Source organism: Oncorhynchus mykiss, chromosome 14, assembly GCF_057628025.1.
Source record: "Oncorhynchus mykiss isolate SJ-2025 chromosome 14, ASM5762802v1, whole genome shotgun sequence".
Classification (NCBI taxonomy): domain Eukaryota; kingdom Metazoa; phylum Chordata; class Actinopteri; order Salmoniformes; family Salmonidae; genus Oncorhynchus; species Oncorhynchus mykiss.
The window spans coordinates 1,038,841-1,058,840 of NC_143035.1; positions in this window are offsets into that span (position 1 = coordinate 1,038,841).

Here is a 20,000-nt window from a genome sequence, read left to right on the forward strand (position 1 = left end):
GTTTCAAAGTAACAGAAGTTAATTACAAAAACAGGGGTCAGGCAGAGGTCAGTAGTTCAGAGCAGAGTCCGAAAGTTACAGAATGGCAGGCAGGCTCAAGGTCAGGGAAGGTAGAATGGTCAAAAACCGGGAAAGCTAGAAAACAGGAACAGAAAGGAGCACGGAAAAAAACACTGGTAGGCTTGACGAAACAAAACGAGCTGGCAACAGACAGAGGACACAGGTATAAATACACAGAGGATAATGAGGAAGATGGGCGACACCTGGAGTGGGGTGGAGACAAGCACAAAGACAGGTGAAACAGATCAGGGTTTAGTTGTTCAGCAGTCTTATGACTTGGGGGTAGATGCTGTTAAGGAGCCTTTTGGTCTTAGACTTGATGCTCTGGTACTGCTTGCCATGTGGTAGCAGAGAGAACAGTCTATGACATGGATGACTTGAGTCTTTGACAATTTTTTGGGCCTTCCTCTGACAATCAATCAATAAAATGTATTTATAAAGCCTTTTTTACATCAGACGATGTCACAAAGTGCTATACAGAAATTCAGCCTAAAACCCCAAACAGCAAGCAATGCAGATGTAGAAGCACAGTGGTTAGGAAAACTCATTAGAAAGGCAGGAACCTAGGAAGAAACCTAGAGAGGAACCAGGCTATGAGGGGTTGGCCAGTGCTCTTCTGGCTGTGCCGGGTTGAGATTATAACAGTACATGGTCAAGATGTTCAAATGTTCGTAGATGACCAGCAGGGTCAAATATTAATAATAATCAAAGTGGTTGTAGAGGGTGCAACAGGACACCATCTCAGGAGTAAACATCAGTTGGCTTTTCATAGCGGAACATTCAGAGTTAGAGACAGCAGGTGCGGTAGAGAGAGAAAGTCAAAAGCAGCAGGTCCGGGACAAGGTAGCACGTCCGGTGAACAGGTCAGGGTTCCATAGCCACAGGCAAAATAGTTGAAACTGGGGCAGCAGAACAACCAGGTGGACGTCATCAGGTCAGGTAGTCCTGAGGCATGGTCCCAGGGTTCAGGTCCTCCGGGAGGGGAGGAAGGGATAGGGAGAGAGAGAGAATTAGAAGGAGCATACTTAAATTCACACAGAACACCGGATAAGACAGGATAAATACTCCAGACACAATAGACTGACCATGGCCCCACAACACAAACTACTGCAGCTTAAATACTGGAGGCTGAGACAGGAGGGGTCAGAAGACACAGTGGCCCTATCGAACGATACCCCCAGACAGGTCCAACCAGGCAGGATATAACCCCACCCACTTTGCCAAAGCACATCCCTGATACCACTAGAGGAATATCTTCAAACCACCAACTTACTAACATGAGACAAGGCTGAGTATAGCCCATGAAGATCTCCCCCACAGCACAAAGCCAAGGGGGGGCCCAAACCCAGACAGGAAGATCACATCAGTGACTCAACCCACTCAAGTGACACACCCCTCCTAGGGACGAGATCGAAGAGCACCAGTAAGCCAGTGATTCATCCCCCATAATAGGGTTAGAGGCAGAGAATCCCGGTGGGGAGAGGGGAACCGGCCAGGCAGAGACAGCAAGGGCGGTTCGTTGCGCCAGTGCCTTTCCGTTCACCTTCACACCCCTGGGCCAGACTACACTCAATCATAGTATCTACTGAAGAGATGTGTCTTCAATAAACACTTAAATGTTGAGACCGAGTCTGCGTCTCTCATATGGGTAGGCAGACCATTCCATAAAAATTGAGCTCTATAGGAGAAAGCCCTGCCTCCAGCTGTTTGCTTAGAAATTCTAGGGACAATAAGGAGGCCTGCATCTTGTGACCGTAGAGTACGTGTAGGTATGTATAGCAGGACCAAATCGGAGAGATAGGTCGGAGCAAGCCCATGTAATGCTTTGTTAGTAAAACCTTGAAATCAGCCCTAGCCTTTCCAGGAAGCCAGTGTGGAGAGGCTAGCACTTGAGTAATATGATACATTTTTGGGGTTCTAGTCAAGATTCAAGCACCGCCTATTATATAGGTCCTGGATGTCAGGAAGCTATGCCCCAGTGTACTGGGCCGTATACACTACCCTCTGTAGCGCCTTCCGGTCAGATGTCGAGCAGTTGCCAAACCAGGCGGTAATACAACCGGTCAGGATGCTCTCGATGGGGCAGCTGTAGAACCTTTTGAGGATCTGAGGACCCATGCCAAATCTTTTCAGTCTCCTGAGGGGGATTTTTTTTGTCTAACCCTTTTCACAACTGTCTTGGTGTTTGAACCATGATAGTTTGTTGGTGATGTGGACACCAAGGAACTAAACCCTCTCCACTTCAGTCCTGTCGATGTTAATGGGGTCCTGTACGTTCCTCCTTTTCCTATAGTCCACAATCAGCTCCTTTGTCTTGCTCTCATTGAGAAAGAGGTTGTTGTCTTGGGACCACACAGCCAGGTCTCTGACCTCCTCCCTATTGGCTGTCTCATCGTTGTCGGTGACCAGGCCTACACTGTTTTATCGACAGCAAACTTAATGATGGGGTTGGAGCCGTGCTTGAACAGGGAGTACAGGAGGGGACTAAGCATGCTTTGAGGGGCCCCCTTTTTGAGTATCAGCTTGGCAGATGTGTTGTTGCCTACCATTATATCCTGAGGGCGGCCCGTCAGGAAGACCAGGATCCAGTTGCAGAGGGAGGTGTTTAGTCCCGGGGTCCTTAGCTTAGTGATGGTCTTTGTGTGCACTATGGTGTTGAACATTGAGTGCATGGAGTGCAATTGAGTTTGTGTCATATGTGGATCTGTTGGGGCGGTATGCGATTTGGAGTGGGTCTGGGGTTTCTGGCATGATGGTGTTGATGTGAGCCATGACCAGCCTTTCAAAGCACGCCATGACTACCGACGTGAGTGCAACGGGGCGGTAATCATTTAGGCAGGTTGCCTTCGCTATCTTGGGCACAGGGACTATGGTGGTCTGTTTGAAACATGTAGGTATTACAGACTTGGCAGGGAGAGGTTGAAAATGTCAGTGAAGACAATTGCCAGTTGGTCCGCACATATTTGAGTACAGGTCCTGGTAATCAGTCTGGCCCCGCTGCTATGTGAATGTCTTGCTCACATTGGCTACGGAGAGCGTGATCACACAGTTGTCCGGAACAGCTAGTGATCTCACAGTTGTCCGGAACAGCTAGTGATCTCATGCACGCTTCCATGTTACTTGCCTCAAAGCGGGCATAAAAGGCATTTAGCTCATCTCGTAGGCTCACGTCACTAGGCAGCTCTGGGTTGGATTTCCCTTTGTAGTCTGTATTAGTTTTCAAGCCCTGCCACATTCGACGAGCGTCAGAGCCGGTGTAGAAGGATTCAATCTTAGTCCTGTATTGACACTTTGCATTTTTGATGGTTCGTCTAAAGGCATAAAGGGATTTCTTATGTGTCCCACTCCTTGAAAGCGGAAGATCTAGTCTTTAGCTCGGTGCGGATGTTTTCCCTCTGGTTACACATGACATGTAATGGATTTAAGTTTGCCTGCATTAAAGTCCCTGGCCACTAGGAGCGCCACTTCTGGATGAGCATTTTCTTGTTTGCTTATGGCCTTATACAGCTCATTGAGTGCAGTCTTAGTGCCAGCATTGTTTTTTGGTGGTAAATAGATGGCTACAAATAATATTGATGGCTACGAATAACTCTTGGTTGATATTCCAGAAGTTATTTTCGGTCATAAGAGACAGTAGCAGCAACGGTAGCAGCAACATTATGTACAAAATTAGTTACAAAAAATTTGAAAAAATGAACAAAATAGCACAGTTGGTAAGGAGCCTATAAAACTACAGCCATCCCTTCTGGCGCCATTATTTATAAATTAACTTTTAATAAGGCCCCCCTTTAATTGAAATGCATTCCAGGTGACTACCTCATGAAGCTGGTTGAGAGAATGCCAAGAGTGTGCAAAGCTGTCATCAAGGAAAAGGGTGGCTACTTTGAAAAATCTAAAATTGTTAAACACTTTTTTGGTTACTACATGTTTCCATATGTGTTATTTCATAGTTTTGATGTCTTCAATATTCTTCTACAATGTAGATAATAGTACAAATCAATTAAAACCCCTGGAATGTCCCATTGTTTGACTGGTACTGTATATTTTTAAGACAACTTAATACAGATACTCGATTATGGTTTTAAATGAAAGGTCAAACCTAAAATGCCTCATACAGACAACACAGTGTGGAAGACCTGATGAGGCTGTATGAAGCTGTTTCAGAGACATGCAGCCAGCCCAGGGCCCAGAAAGGATATGTGTTTCAAGGTCCTACAAGAGGATGGTGATGGTATGGGGGATTAATCATGGCTGTGATGGCCCACTCCAAGGCTACGGCTAACCTTGATGGAATAGGTGAACTGCACCGTCAACTCAGCCTCATAACAGCATCAAGCTGAAAAAAAGGTGTTTGTTTGTTTGTTGCTATTTTGTGTCCTGTATTAGGGCTCTCCTCAATCACCCCTGAGAGTGACATGTTGTGAGAGCCTGTAAAAGAGGGGCACCAATTTTAGTTACAAATTAATTTGGGGTGGGGGAGTGTTCATCTCCCCTGGGGTGGCAGGCAGTGTCGGGTTGGAATGGGATGGTGAAAGCCCCCTATTACATGATCCCTCTGTGGTTAAGTCCTGCATTTTGTGTGCTTTCATTCCCATCCCCAGGATGAGAGGAGAGAGCCCTTATTAAGTTAAGCTGTCTGAAGCCCCTTGCAGCATGGGCCTTTTCTCTGTCAACAGCCTGGATTCCACTCCAGCTGTGCCCGTCCACCCGCCTGTCTGCCAGGGTCAGGCCACACAGACACACCATACAGACCAACCACCACAAAGGCAGCTGGGAGCCTGGACTGACACTATATACAGACAGAGCCTCAGGAGCACAGTCCTGGCCTTGGCCTACGGGCAGTAGAGGTACCCTACGCATACACTACCGTTATTTCTCAAGAAACATACACTGTTTGAGACTGTGGTTTTTGAACCATAACTAAAGTGGATCATTTATTATTTCTCTGGTGTAAATGTCATTTCAGCAGGATGGCCTGGAGGTTTTAGAGTGTAAAAAATAGCTGCTGTAATAACCGTATTGAAATAAGTCATCAATGCAAGCCTGGAGTATCATTAATATAATATTCTAGCTAACTATTGCTAAATTCAATGTGAGCCACATAGCAAATTAACTAAATGTCATGACTATAATTGGGAATTCTAATTCAAATCTACTTATACCTTAATGTGCAAAGATGGATCATGAAACGTAACTCTTTCTCTCAGACATCGAAGACTTCTTCAATATTGTTAACAGTGATAACCTATAGCAGCCTGACCAATCCTATTTTTAAGAGTTTGGAATGGTTAGACAAATTAAGTTCAAATTAAGAATTGAGTTGGACATCGAAAGATAAACGTGCTGCAATGTCTACAAGCCAGGGTCTACTTCTCTTTCAGACTGGCAACAGTCAGAGACCCATAAATTGGTTACTGTAGAATATAAAATACAACCTATGAGTGTGTGGGGCCACACTAAGAAACTATTTGAGGGCATTTGAGCAAAAATCAATAGTGCTCTAGGAGAGCGAGTGGAGTGACCAGGCAGGCAGTGAGAGGATTGATGGAACTCTGCAGGTCCTCATACAGTTGGTGCCTGGTGGGTGGCCTGGCGGACCGGTGGGAGGGCCTGCCGCTGTGCTGAGCTCAGAGAGCCCTAGACACACTGTGTGGCAGTGGCTGGATGGGATGGGTCTGCAGGGCTGATGGGGCGGGGGATCAATAGAGTAGTTAGTTACAAAAGATGCTATTTCACAAGCGAGTGCCCCGAGTCAGCTGGCCCTGATACCTGTTTGTTAACAAGTGACTGCAGGCAGAGAAAGCACATCCGACGCTCTGCTGGCAGCAGCCAACACACGCTTAATTGGCTTTTAGCGCGGCCTCCAGGAGAGGGAGAGAGAAAGAGAGAGCCAGACCCCAGAGCCAGACACAGCAGCCCAACCTATTATCGGGGCTATTGAAGAGGCCCACCCCCTCTGGCCCCCTGACTATGGCTCTGTGGTGCTGTCTTGCTCCTCTCCTTTGTGTGACGGGATGGGACTGGGAGTGATGGAGAGTTCCAAGGGAGAAAAGTGGGGGAGTCAGAGGCAGGAAGTGTTTCCATTGTCTCTGGCTCTCCTTCTTTACCACAGTCTAGACCTAGAGCCATATTACTGACTGCTGTGAGCTAGAGAATTATACAATTACTTTTTTCAGTCGCAATTCCTTGATATTCTTTTAATTTTAAAAAGGAAAAGTATGTAATAGGACCACTCCTATGTCCCTCACCAGGCTCTCTGAGTTCGCTCTCCTCTTTCTCTAGGCGCTCAGCGTCCTCTGGGTTGGTGGGTTTTCCCAGCTCGTCTCGTGGGATGATCTACCCATGGAAAGGAAATTATGGGAATCACACAACATTTTCGGCATCATCGACAAAAACAATCCTCTACACGCCACATTCACTCTAATTCTGCAAAGCCTCACTTAACCAGTATCTAAAAGTAATATTTATTGTGTTCTTCAGAATCTCTAAAAATATAAAATATATATAAAATAAATAAATTACCATGACAATTGTAATGCTTTCACCAAAAACTCACCTTGCTCACCTTGACTCGATCCTGGCCATCACAGAGAGCACCTGTGCTTGACAGGCTGGAAGCGGCCAGCGAATGTGATTTACACTACATGGCCAAAACTATGTGGACACCTGGTCGTCGAACATCTCATTCCAAAATTTTTATTTATTTTTAATTTACCTTTATTTAACCAGGCAAGTCAGTTAAGAACAAATTCTCATTTTCAATGACGGCCTGGGAACAGTGGGTTAACTGCCTGTTCAGGGGCAGAACGACAGATTTGTACCTTGTCAGCTCGGGGGTTTGAACTCACAACCTTCCGGTTACTAGTCCAACACTCTAACCACTAGAGTAACCTGCCGCCCCAAAATCATGGCCATTAATATGGAGTTGGTCCCCCTTTGCTGCTATAACATTCTCCACTCTTCTGGGAAGGCTTTTTCACTAGATGTTGGAACAGGATGCAGGGATTTGCTTCCATTCAGCCACAAGGTCGGGCACTGATGCTAGGGGATTAGGCCTGGCTCGCAGTCGGCGTTCCAATTCATCCCAAAGGTGTTCGATGTGGTTGAGGTCAGGGCTCTGAGCAGGCCAGTCAAGTTATTCCACACTGATCTCGGCAAATCATTTCTGTATTGACCTCGCTTTGTGCACGGGGGCATTGTCATGCTGAACCAGGAAAGGGCTGTTGCCACAAAGTTGGAAGCACAGAGTTGTCTAGAATGTCATTGTATGCTTTATCATTAAGATTTCTGGAACTAAGGGGCCTAACCCGAACCATGCAAAACAGCCCCAGACCATTATTCCTCCTCCACCAAACTTTACAGTTGGTCTTATGCATTTGTGGAAGTAGCATTCAAGTGGCATCCACCAAACCCAGATGCGTCTGTCAGACTGCTCCAGAGTCCAATGGCGTCGAGCTATACACCTCTCCAGCCGACGCTTGGCATTGTGCATGGTGATTTTAGGCTTGTGTGCGGCTGCTCCACCATGGAAACCCACGAAGCTCCCGACGAACAGTTCCTGTGCTGAAGTTGCTTCCAGAGGCAGTTTGGAACTTGGTAGTGAGTGCTGCAACCAAGGACAGGTGAGTTTTACTAGCTACGAGCTTCAGCACTCGGCAGTCCCATTCTGTGAGATTGTGGCCCACCACTTCGCGGCTTAGCCGTTGTTGCTCCTAGACATTTCCACTTCACAATAACAGCACTTACAGTTGACCAGAGCAGCTCTAGCAGGGCAGAAATTTGACTAACTGACTAGTGGGAAAGGTGGCATCCTATGACGGTCCCACATTGAAAGTAAGGCCATTCTACTGCCAATGTTTGTCTATGGAGGTTGCATGGCTGTGTGCTCAATTTTATACACCTGTCAGCAACAGGTTTGGTTGAAATAACTGAATCCACTAATTTGAAGCAGTGTCCACATACTTTTGTATATATAGAACTTCTTATTCTCCACCTCCTCCTCTATCTAGTTGGGAACCCAGAACTGGTGCTGGGAGCTATTCTTGGATTCCAGGATAGAGGAAGGGGTGTGAGGAACTTTCCATTTGCAATGACCTGTTCATTATTAACATGAATCTGTAGCAATTCTATAGCTGATAGCTGAGAATTTAGTTGCATTGTTATGGGAGAGTCGGTTTTCATAACTCATAATCACGTTATCATTCCAAATTCCAATTCATGTGGAACGATATAATGGAAGGGGATGGTGCAATATATGTTATAAACATCAATTCTGTTATAAACATATACAGTTATGAAGTGAAGCAGAGAGGGGTCACCTGGAGCTAGGTGTGTGGGGTTGGCCCTGCGCTCGTCCTGTTCCTAATCAGTGGCTCTTTTTCTGGGCCTGGACAGGGTGTGAGAGGCTGCTGGTGCAGGATGCTTCACTGGAGGCTGGACTGGATTCTTACTGGCCACAGAGGTAGAGGGGGACGGCTCCAAACCTGGAATAACCAGCAGAGTAGGTTATATAGTTTTTATATTACATTATATGAGGTAATATACTGTATATAATTCAAGGACTTCCGTAGACTTATGCACAGATTTATCTAGCACATTATTACTACTTCAGTTTTGTGTGCTCACTGACCAGAGTGTCTGTGGGCCAGCTATTTATTGTCCTAGCCTTTTGTAAAACGTACGACTATCCTCTTAAACACACGTATATTGTCAATGGTAGTCCCTACATCCACAGCCTCTCCAAGAACAAAATTCTGTGTGGCCCTCGAGCCTCGAGATGTTGCCCACACCTAATGTAGGTGATGCTAACACATTTATGGAGTGAAAGCCAGGGCAGGGTGGAGTGGAGTGGCTCGGCCACAGTGCATTAGCCTCCTGGGTGGGCAGGGAGGGTCTGTAGAGGGCTTCTATGGGGGTCAGACTGGAAGGCTGGAAGATCACAGGCTGAGAGATCACAGCTCTGCTCTAAGCCGACACCTGCCCCAGGCGCACGCCAGGACAATTTAAACTTATTAAAACAAATAAATTAAAAGATTTAAAGGGCAGTTTTTAATGTCACAAAGGACACAGGGTAATTGCCTGACAGCTATGTTTGTGAGTATCTAACCTCATCTTCCTCTCCTCTTCACCACGTATAATATCAGTGTAGGCAGATAAGAGTAACAGACCAGATACATTAGAAAATACTATGGTACTACGAAAAATTATTACTATGACGCAAATGTATTTCTTAAAATAAATCAGCCCCCTCACCAGGAACAAAAGAGGGCAATAGAAATAATGTAATGTTGGTCAGAGGCACAAGTAACATTTTAAATGTTTCATGCACTTTCTCCTTTCTCCTCAGAGAGAGCTCTTTCCTTCCTTGGCGTATCCCTGGGTTAATCGAAGAGCCCTCCATCCCTCTGATTTATTGCATTGTTCCCTGCAAAGACCCCATCTGAGGAATTGTGAAATACTAGCAAATCCTTTATTTTTCTGTTCAAATTGACAAAAATGGTAGCTATTTGTCTGAAGCAATAAAATTGCAGGTGTTAAAGAGATAAATCAATAAGAGGAAATAGAGAGGCCTAGCGGCAGGGAGACACAGAACGTGGCTGCCAATGGTGGCCATATTGATTTTCCTGAGTTCAGCTGGCCTTGTAATTAAAATGTAAATTTGAGAAAGAGATAACATCCTGACAGGAGTGCTGGGATAAAGAGATATAGATAAAAGATCAGCCGTGAAAAGAGCAGTGGAGAGAATGGAGGAAAGAGAGAGAGAGAGAGAGAGAGATTTGTTTTGAATGAATCAAAGTTGGTTTTGAGAGGGAAGTAAGATATGTTTTCAGAGAAATGTGTTGACGTATTTGATAGACTAGTCTGAATGTGATAAGTTTAAGGAAAAAAAGCATATAATTCACCAAACTATTATCTGTATTTTACTTTCTACTAATATTTTTTCTAAAAAAGTGTAGGCTACCTATTTTTTTAAACTGTTGATTACTGTTGATTACACCGGTGCTGAAAAATATAATATTATTTTGCTTTAGTTTCATTGGACTACTTTCATTTGTAACAAATCCCTGAGGTATCTGAAAAACATCTAAAGCAGCCAAGAGAAACATCTACAATGCGCCGTTAAAGTCCTCAAGCCAAAATCAATAGAGATCCAACCAGAACACTGGTACTAAATACATCACATTTAGTGCCACTAAAAAGACTACTTTGCCAGATTCATTCCGGGACCAAATCATAATCATTTACCCTCACAGGACGATTGCTTCTGATTCAATGAGGAAATAGCCATTATGTTCGTCACAGAGTATCTTGTGAGTGTGTACCAGTGAGTTTGCCGCAGCATGGCTCTGCTCGCTCCCTGTCCGTCCCTGAGGTTTCGCCCCCCTTACAGAGAGACAGAGGCCAGGTGGATGTTGTAAATTACAGCATTGGGCAAATGGAAGCTTATTAACAGCAATGCATTGTTAATTTGGCATGGCTTCCGCAGATCATTACATAGCTCACTAATCAAACCAGCCTGCTGTAGACTCTGTAGGCTGGCTCCCATTCACTTTCACACACATTAAATGGAGCAATCAAGCTACTGGACAACACACAATGAGGTGTGATTTTTGGCTAATCAGATTTTAAATCTAATTAAAGTGACATGGTCAGTTTAATTTGAAAACGTGATGACAAGGAGTTAGGATAAATTGAATGTGAACTGTCACGCCCTGATCTGTTTCACCTGTCCTTGTGCTTGTCTCCACCCCCTCCAGGTGTTGCCCATCTCCCCCAGTTATCCTCTGGGTATTTATACCTGTGTTTTCTGTTTGCCTGTGCCAGTTCGTCTTGTTTGTCAAGCTTACCAGTGTTCGTCCTATCAGCGCCTGTCTTTTTCCAGCCTCTCTTCTTCTCGTCAGCCTGGTTTTTGACCCTTGTTTGTCCTGACCCTGAACCCGCCCGCCTGACCACTCTGCCTATCCCTAACCCTGAGCCTGCCTGCCGTCCTGTACCTTTGCTCCTACTCTGGATAATCGACCCCTGCCTGCCTTGACCTGTTGTTTGCCTGCCCCTGTGGTTACAATAAACATTGCTACTTCACACAGCCTGCACTTGGGTCTTACCTAGATTCCTGATAGTGAACCTAAAACATGATTTGAAAGATGAATCTGAACATACAGTAAGAATGTGTAGCAACATGTAGATTGAAACAGACAATACATGTCCAGAAACAATTCAATTAGGACTTCTTTAACCAGAAGGTATTAATAGACATTTTGTCAACTATTATGACAAACTATTAGCGACTTCCCCTACAAAGCAACTTCGCATTTTGAAAATGGCCTGTGATAATTTTGATCACAAAGTCAGTCTCGTCCAAAACTGAGATGTGGGAGATGATAAGAAAAATTTTTGGTCATGGGTGCGTTGGGTTTATTTAAATGTTTTATTCTCCCAATTTTGAGATATATCCAATTGGTAGTTAAGATCTTGTCTCATCACTGCAACTCCCCAATGGACTTGGGTGAGGCGAAACATGACCTGCCAAGCCGCTTCTTAACAAACTGCTCGCTTAATCCAGAAGCACCAATGTGTCAGAGGAAACACAGTCCAACTGACGACTGAAGTCAGCTTGCAGGCACCCGGCCCACCACAAGGAGTTGCTAGAGCATGATGAGCCAAGAGCCCCCCTCCCCTAACCCGGGCGACTTGTGCGCCGCCCCATAGGGCTCCCGGTCACAGCCTGGGATCGAACTCGAGGCTATGGTGGCACCTCAGCACTGCAATGAAGTGCCTTAGACTGCTGTGCCACTCAGGAGGCCTGTGTTGGGTTTATTTTAATCCTGCTCACATGCCCACAGCTGGCAGCACCCTAGTAATTATATAGCACATTCGAAGGGCAGCTGCACATGACCAGATCAGATCGTAATGCCCATTGACAGCTTGGTTTGACATTTGATTTCCCTATGGGGCTGGTTAGGGACCATCAGTAAATTACACAATGTACAATATTTTAAAAGGTCAATAGCTCCTAATTTCAATGACTCAACCTCAAGCCAAAAAAATTAATATACAAATGTTGAAGGCACTTAAAGTTGCAATAATGCAACTTTTGGGGCGACTCGACCATATTCACATCGAAATGTAAGCGTAGGTCCGTTCTATATACGCTATCTCTATGCTTCTCGTTCTTAACCTTAGTTTTTGCATATTTTACCTTCAGTTTTGTACACCAGCTTCAAACAGCTGAAAATACTATATTTTTGGTTATTGAAAATATATTTCACAGTGGTTTAGATGAAACAATGATTCTCTTCACTATACATTGCAATTTCTCAATTTTGCACCTTTAATGAGACAACTAAAAGTTGTGCAACATGAAAATTGCATCCCATTTACATTTTGTAGTTTCCCACGGTGTCACACCAGCCGACTGAAGTTATACAGAACAAAAATATAAACACAACATGCAACAATTTCAATGATTTACTGAGTTACAGTTCATATATGGAAATCAGTCAATTAAAATAAATTAATTAGCAGCCAATCAGAATCAGTTTTTCCCCACAAAAGGGCTTTATTAAAGACAGAAATACTCTTCTGTTTCATCAGCTGTCCGGGTGGCTGATCTCAGACAATCCCACAGGTGAAGAAGCCAGATGTGGAGGTCCTGGGCTGGCTTGGTTACACGTGGTCTGTGGTTGTTAGGCCGGTTGGACGTACTGCCAAATTCTCTAAAACGACATTGGTAGAAAAAAATTGCAAATTCTCTGGCTACAGCTCTGGTGGACATTCCTGCAGTCAGCATGCCAATTGCACACTCCCTCAACAATTGAGACATCTGTGGCATTGTGTTGTGTGACAAAACTTCACATTATAGAGTGGCCTTTTATTGTCCATAGCACAAGGTGCACCTGTGTAATGATCAGGCTGTTTAATCAGCTTCTTGATGTACCACATCTGTCAGGTGGATGGATTATCTTGGCAAGAGTGCTATAACCACTTGCATTACAGCCTTGCAACCATATATCAATACTGTTGCCATTAGAAATTACACACACTGGGAAAATGAGCTTTTGAATATAGAACTGGACTATGGGGATAAACTGGTTTGCTGTCAATTATAGAAGACATAGTATATTTTCATAGATCCTAGGGGGTGCACAGGTAAATGAGCAAATGCGTGTCTTTTAGGTAAGGTAAAACTGCTTTGGATAATTGAGTACAATGCTGAAGTACTTTTAATCTGAAGTTGAAATCAGCCTAATGACAAGGAACATGCCTCATCTGAGGTCAAACCTACAACCTTTACCAACACTGCACAAGTTGGGCCCTAAACAATCACTCTACAAACAAACCAGCTTTTTACTGGCATTATTTGGCGCCTTCCTCATGTGTATCTGAACCAGTCCAATCAGTTGGGGATGTGTGTGTGAGGTGATATCCTGAGGTGAGGGTGAGAGCTTACTGGGATTATCGAGGCAGCATGGCCCTTTACTATGCTCTTTATTGCTGTTTGGTTGGCTGTGGCCCTGTTGTATATGCATGTGCCCCTGATCCTCTGCAGCTGAGCAAACTCACCATACTCCTCCCGTAGATGTTCTGGAGTTTGTGGTTCAAAGCTCTCCTTCTCTGGCACATCCTCAAAGTCCTCATCATCGTCATCACTGCCCTCCGGTGCTTTCATCTAGTGGGTGTGTTTTTAGTACAGAGTCAGCTCAAAATGTATGCATGGTTGACTGACTAAAGAAAGTATCATCAGTCCAAATACTAAATGGAAATGCATTAGCAATGTAAGCTGAACAAAATATAATCGCAACATGCAACAGTTTCAAAGATTTTACTGAGTTACAGTTCATATAAGCAAATCAGTCAATTTAATCAATAAATGAGGCCCTAATCTACGTGTTTCATAAGACTGGGAATACAGATATGCATCTGTTGGTCACATATACCATCACAAATCAGAAAACCAGTCAGCATCTGGTGTGACCACCATTTGCCTCATGCAGCGCGACACATCTCCTTCCTCCTAGTGGCCTGTGGAATGTTGTCCCATTCCTCTTCACTGTACGGTGTTGCTGGATATTGGCGGGAACTGGAACACGCTGTCGTACTCGTCGATCCAGAGCATCGCAAACATGCTTATTGGGTGACATGGCGGTTGAGTATGCAGGCAATGGAAGAACTGGGATATTTTCAGCTTCCAGGAATTGTGTACAGATCTTTGCAACATGTGGACTGTGTATTATCATGCTAAAATATGAGGTGATGGCGACAGACGAATGGCACGACAATGGGCCTCAGGATCTCGTCAAGGTATATCTGTGCATTCAAATTGCCATTGACTAAATGCAATTGTGTTCATTGTCCGTAGCTTATGCCTGCCCATACCATGACCCCACCAACACCATGGGGCACTCTGTTCACAACGTTGACATCAGCAAACATCTGCCCGGTAAAGTTGAAACTGGGATTAATCCATGAAGAGCACACTTCCCCAGTGTGCCAGTGGCCATCGAAGGTGAGCATTTTCCCACTGAATTCGGTTATGACATCGAACTGCATTCAGGTCAAGACCCTGGGGAGGACGACAAGCACGCATATGAGCTTCCATGAGACGGTTTCTGACAGTTTGTGCAGAAATTCTTCGGTTGTGCAAACCCACAGTTTCATCAGCTGTCCGGGTGGCTGGTCTCAGACAATCCCACAGGTGAAGAATCCGGGTGTGGAGGTCCTGGCCTGGCGTGGTTACATGTGGTCTGCGGTTATGAGGCCGGTTGGACATACTGCCAAATTGTGTTTTCAAGTAACTGATACAATAGCAATGCCAAAGGTAGTATTTTTTTAAAGTCTACTTATGGTCTCAAAGACAACACATGTATTAGTTAATAATAATAACATATATTTAATCCTGAAAGACGTGAATAGGACAGAAAACTGTGAAGGGAGCAATAGACAGTCCAGCAGATGGAGCGATAAGTGGAGTGTATTGTGGCCCTGATTCAGAGGTGTGGGATCGGTGTCTGCGTGTGGAGCTGATAAGAAACCTGAGACATGCTGCTCAGAGAAAGACCGGGTCACCAAGTGATACGGAGGGCTCTCTCCTCAGAGGCAGCAAGCTGCATTTCCTCAACACAATCGCTTTCAGGAGATTTACTCAACACGAGCTCCCAGACACACCGATCTAGGCCTATCTGAGAAGACTAGGTGGCAACTAGCCTAGTTATTAGGATTCCAGCTATAATCACTACCACATAAAAACCCTGCAGAAATCTGTCTGATTTATCAGGGAGTGCATTTTACTATTTTTCATTTCACACTTAACTAAAAGCAGGAACACTTTGTCAGACAACAGGGAATTGGTTGAATGAAACTAAACTATCACAGGACAGGTGTAGATGAGTGGCCACCATGTCCATAGCATAGTCTGTCTGTAAGACGATGCTGTTGAGAACGAAGAAGGTGGGCTGGAGGGGAGGTGTGATGGTCTCCTCCTTTTCTCTCTTCTTGCTTGGAGTCTCTGCCTTCACATGCTCATCTATTACCTGGCCTGTAAGTTTTGCTATCACTCTAACACTAATCAAAAGAGAAAACTGTCACCAGCGCTGACCTGTGGAACCTCCAAATTACTCTCTTCAGGAATGACAGGGGCACTTAACTCCCTAGGAGAGTAAATGACCACCATCAATCCTGGCGGAATAACAATGAGCTGCCCTGGCCACCAACATTTTTTGGGGTATGGAATCCGAGTCAGGGAATTTATGAAAGGTGAAAGCAACCCAATATCTCTCTCTCTCTCTCTCTCTCTCTCTCTCTCTCTCTCTCTCTCTCTCTCTCTCTCTCTCTCTCTCTCTCTCTAGGGAGGCTATTCTGTTCTGCTCTGTCTGGGGGATGAGCCGAAGCCTGCATCAGCCTTCAACAGAATTTATGCTTTTTAATTTACTCAAAATGTAGTTAACCATTCCCTGCGCTACAATGCATAACAGAATGCGATTTTTTTTAAATAGGGGTCATTTTCATCATACATTATACGTAACGTCATGCCCTTCGTTCTAGGCATATGAGCCCGTTTTTACGCACACTTTTCCATTTATTCGGCTTAATTGCTTCCATAATTACCTTTATGTCAGGTAGTAAAGAGAGATCAAGGCGTGATTTTTATTTATCTTATTCCCCCTCTTTATTTTTCATTACCCCCTGTGCACGGTGTTGATTACGGTAGATTAGGGTCTAAACTGTCTTTGGATGAGGTCTCAATTACTCCCTGTCATCTCCTTCAGCAGGGAGATGAGCCACAGTTTTGTACATGCTACTCAGAGAGGCCGGCTAGATGGTGATAGCCTAATAGGAATAAGTGACTCATCCTTCGCACTGCACTGAATACAATAAATGTCTGCGCTTGTTAGATAAAGTTATATATCGCAATATTATTTTTGTCTCCAAAATATTGATTTGTAAAAGTACAACCAACTTTTTTTTGCTACTGTAGGAAGCATTAGCTGTATTTTTCATCCTATAGCTCTCCAACTTCTTTTTAAATAGTGAGCCAACATGTTATCAGCACTTTGATTTCCCTGACTCATGCTCTATCTTGTCTCTTTGCAGCAGAAATATAGTGAGCGATATGTTTGGAACATCAAATCGCAATAAAATCGCAGTATCGCTTATCAATACATATAGAATTGTGAGAATCGCGAAACACATCGTATTGACACCAAAGTAATGTGTTAATAAGGTATTGCGAAGTCCCTGGCAATTCTCAGCCCTCCTTAAATATTACAACAATAACATCAATTATAATGAATTCATAATTCCTGCTCTCCGAGAGTGAGAGGGAAAGTGTGAGAAAGCAAAACAAAGTAGTATGGTTTTGCAATGATACGTAAGCATTTTCCTTTATTTCACAGAATATATCATATTAATAATGGGGGGAAAAAGCTTGAAAATAGATGTTCATGGATAAAACAGACATGATAAATATTAAGGTATGAGGTAGCCAAATCACTCAACCAAATTTTTGGCAATACAAATGATTGCTTTAACAACTCTATTCTAATTTAACTGATTCTGCCTCCAAGAAAAAGTGCAATCCACAACATAACCCAAACTTTCTACATTACTCCAGGCACACATGCAGTTTTTCATTCTCAGTAGCTAGCAATTGTGGAAAAGGAGATTGCCATTTTGTTTATAACAGTTGTCTTCTTTAATCCAAAGCAGTTATTTCTCCCTTGATAGATTAAAACCCCATGGAAAAAGATTACGAGCCCACTAGAAATTCCTGGTCGACAAACATTATTTAAGTTTTAATTCGCTTTAATTCTGCAGTGATAAAATCAGGACTGCCATCTTGAGATGGCAGCATTATAAGTCTTGTACAGGGGTATGTATGGGGAGCAGAGAATTAGCTGTTTTATAGAAACATTTTGCTGACACAATCCTACCAAAAATATGGTCTCTATTCCCTATCCCCTCCTTTGCATTTAAACAGACCTTTTCCCCATCCTGTACAATGTATAAATAAAGAAAATCACTTTTTCTACCTCTTACAAAATACTCCAGGAAAGCTCCCCAATATCATTTTTGAGTTAACAACATGGATATATTAACCTAAATTGTCTACACTTAAACCTGCTGCATCAGCAAACACAGTTGTACTCTTAATTTCTTTAAGTATTTCTGTGTTATTTGTCCTTTTTGTAATCCTTTGTAAATCAGAGACAACGACTGTATCTCATTAATTCTGAAAAATATATCCAATTACACACCTTTTTCCTAATTAGCCAAATAAAAATGCTGCAAATGTGTCCATGTGTACATTTCATAGACAGAAGCAAGCGGATTAAAGAAGAACATTAGCCATTCTTTCCCAGTGCTACTTGTGGTGTGCAGATAGCTTTGAAACATCCAGGGTGAACTCTATCGATTGGCCATGTCAAAACCTCCGTCCCTTTCCTCAGTGAAAGGTGTAGATAATGAGGTTCTGGTTAAATATCAACCACCTACTGGGAAAAAAACTCACTTTAGCGGGCTAAAGTGCTCCCTGCTCCCTCCAATATATTTTGTGTGGTCTAATTAACTCTGTAAGCAATCTCAATTACTTTGTGCCCCTGTTATCCTTTAAAAAATATATATATTTTAGGAGACAGCCTTGGACAACTGAACTCTCAACTTAATTTGTCTTTTGGCAAGTTTGATGGCTATGCATTTAGAAACCCATCCAATCTTATAAACTAAAAATGTTATGTACTCAGCTGTGATTGTCCTCAGTGCATCTGCTATTTATATGCTAATATCCACTCTCACTGGAAGGTCTTGCAAATTATTAGAGCAAACCAATAACTCAGGTGTATGGGCTGCCGGAGCCAGGCGGCTAGGTCGAGGGAACGGCCGGGGGAATTAAACGCTGCGAGCCGGTCAGGAGGAGCAGAACACACTCAAGCCCGCTGGAGGTGAAAAACCCTTAAAGTTGTTCTCCATTGTCTCTGACAACAATTTAATGCCCCTCACTGCCAGGCTGGGCCGTGTGGCTCTAAGACAGCGTTGAGTCTCAGAAGTCCACAGACAGACACACCATCTCCTCAGCATAGAGAGGCATTTTACATTATGCATTACTGTGGAAGGAGATTGTGTTCCGTGAATATTGTAAAATGCTTTAATGCAAGAATCATTTGCATAAGAAAATGTAGCCTAACCCAAAATGTGCTTTGCTCTTGGAAAAAAAATTCAGTCACATGGTTATGTTCACACAGGAGGTTGGTGGCACCTTAATTGGGGAGGACGGGCTCGTGGTAATGGCTGGATCGTGGTAATGGTCTCCATGTGTTTGATGTCATTCCCTTTGCTCTGTTCCAGACATTCTTATGAGCCGTCCTCCCCTCAGCAACCTCCTGTGGATGTTAATGAGGATTTCCACTATACATACTGTATATAGCCTAGCTACCATTCGATTGGTTCTGTGGTCAAAGGCCATGTCCAAATATGGCGTGGTACTTTCTAGCTGCGGCGTTTGATAAAAAGAGTCTCTGTCAAAAAGTAATAAAAGGACCATTCTGTAAATAAGATTCAACGGGAGGGAGAGGATATGACATGAAGATAAACAGAAGGGAGACTGAGGGAAGCTTTGGGAATGGGAAGATGGGTACCAGCCAATGGTAATGGTCCCTATCCCAGGCCTACTATCCCACTGGGTGTCTGGGGGATACACTAATGAGAATGCAGAGTCTCGGGCCCCTCAGGGAACTCCCCCGGGACTCCATCCTGGGGGGACCAGCCAGGTCACATGACAGATCCTCCAAAATGACACTGTCAGCTCCCCCAATGTCTTTACCCTGAACGGCTGGAAGAGGCAGACTGGGCCAACCAGCGCCGTGACACGGGTGCAATCATAGGATGATGAGACTATTACTTAACCTATCTAATGAATATATTTGAACTATGTCAAGATAAATGCATGCTGAAAGTCGTTCAAATTAAATCGGTCTAGTCTCTGAACATCATAAAGATCATGATATTCGGGGAAATAACAACAGTTATCCCCTTACTGATCTCAAATGAGCGATCATGTGCTTGAATTAACCCTGTACAGATCTGTGGTCAGTGTGGTTTAGGGGTGCAGAAGGTGAAGGCAGACTAGGCTCCGTTAGCCCACGAGTGGAGTGGTGCTAACATTAATACCAGTCAGTCTGTAGATATTGTACACACGGCCTGATCAGGTGAGGATGAAGAACAGAACAGGCAGGGGGATAGACTATCTCTTTTTATCTCCAGTTTCCCAATGAGAAAAACACGAAGACACATCAATTATTGCTCTTCCTCCTGGTACTGATAAGATGCCTTATCTGGGGTAAACAATGCAATATTCCTCCCATGCTGCATGTTAAATGTGCTCCTGTTTTGTGGTAGGGGGAGGGGGTGGGGGGGGGTGATAAAGGTGCCTGCTTTACAAATTCTCC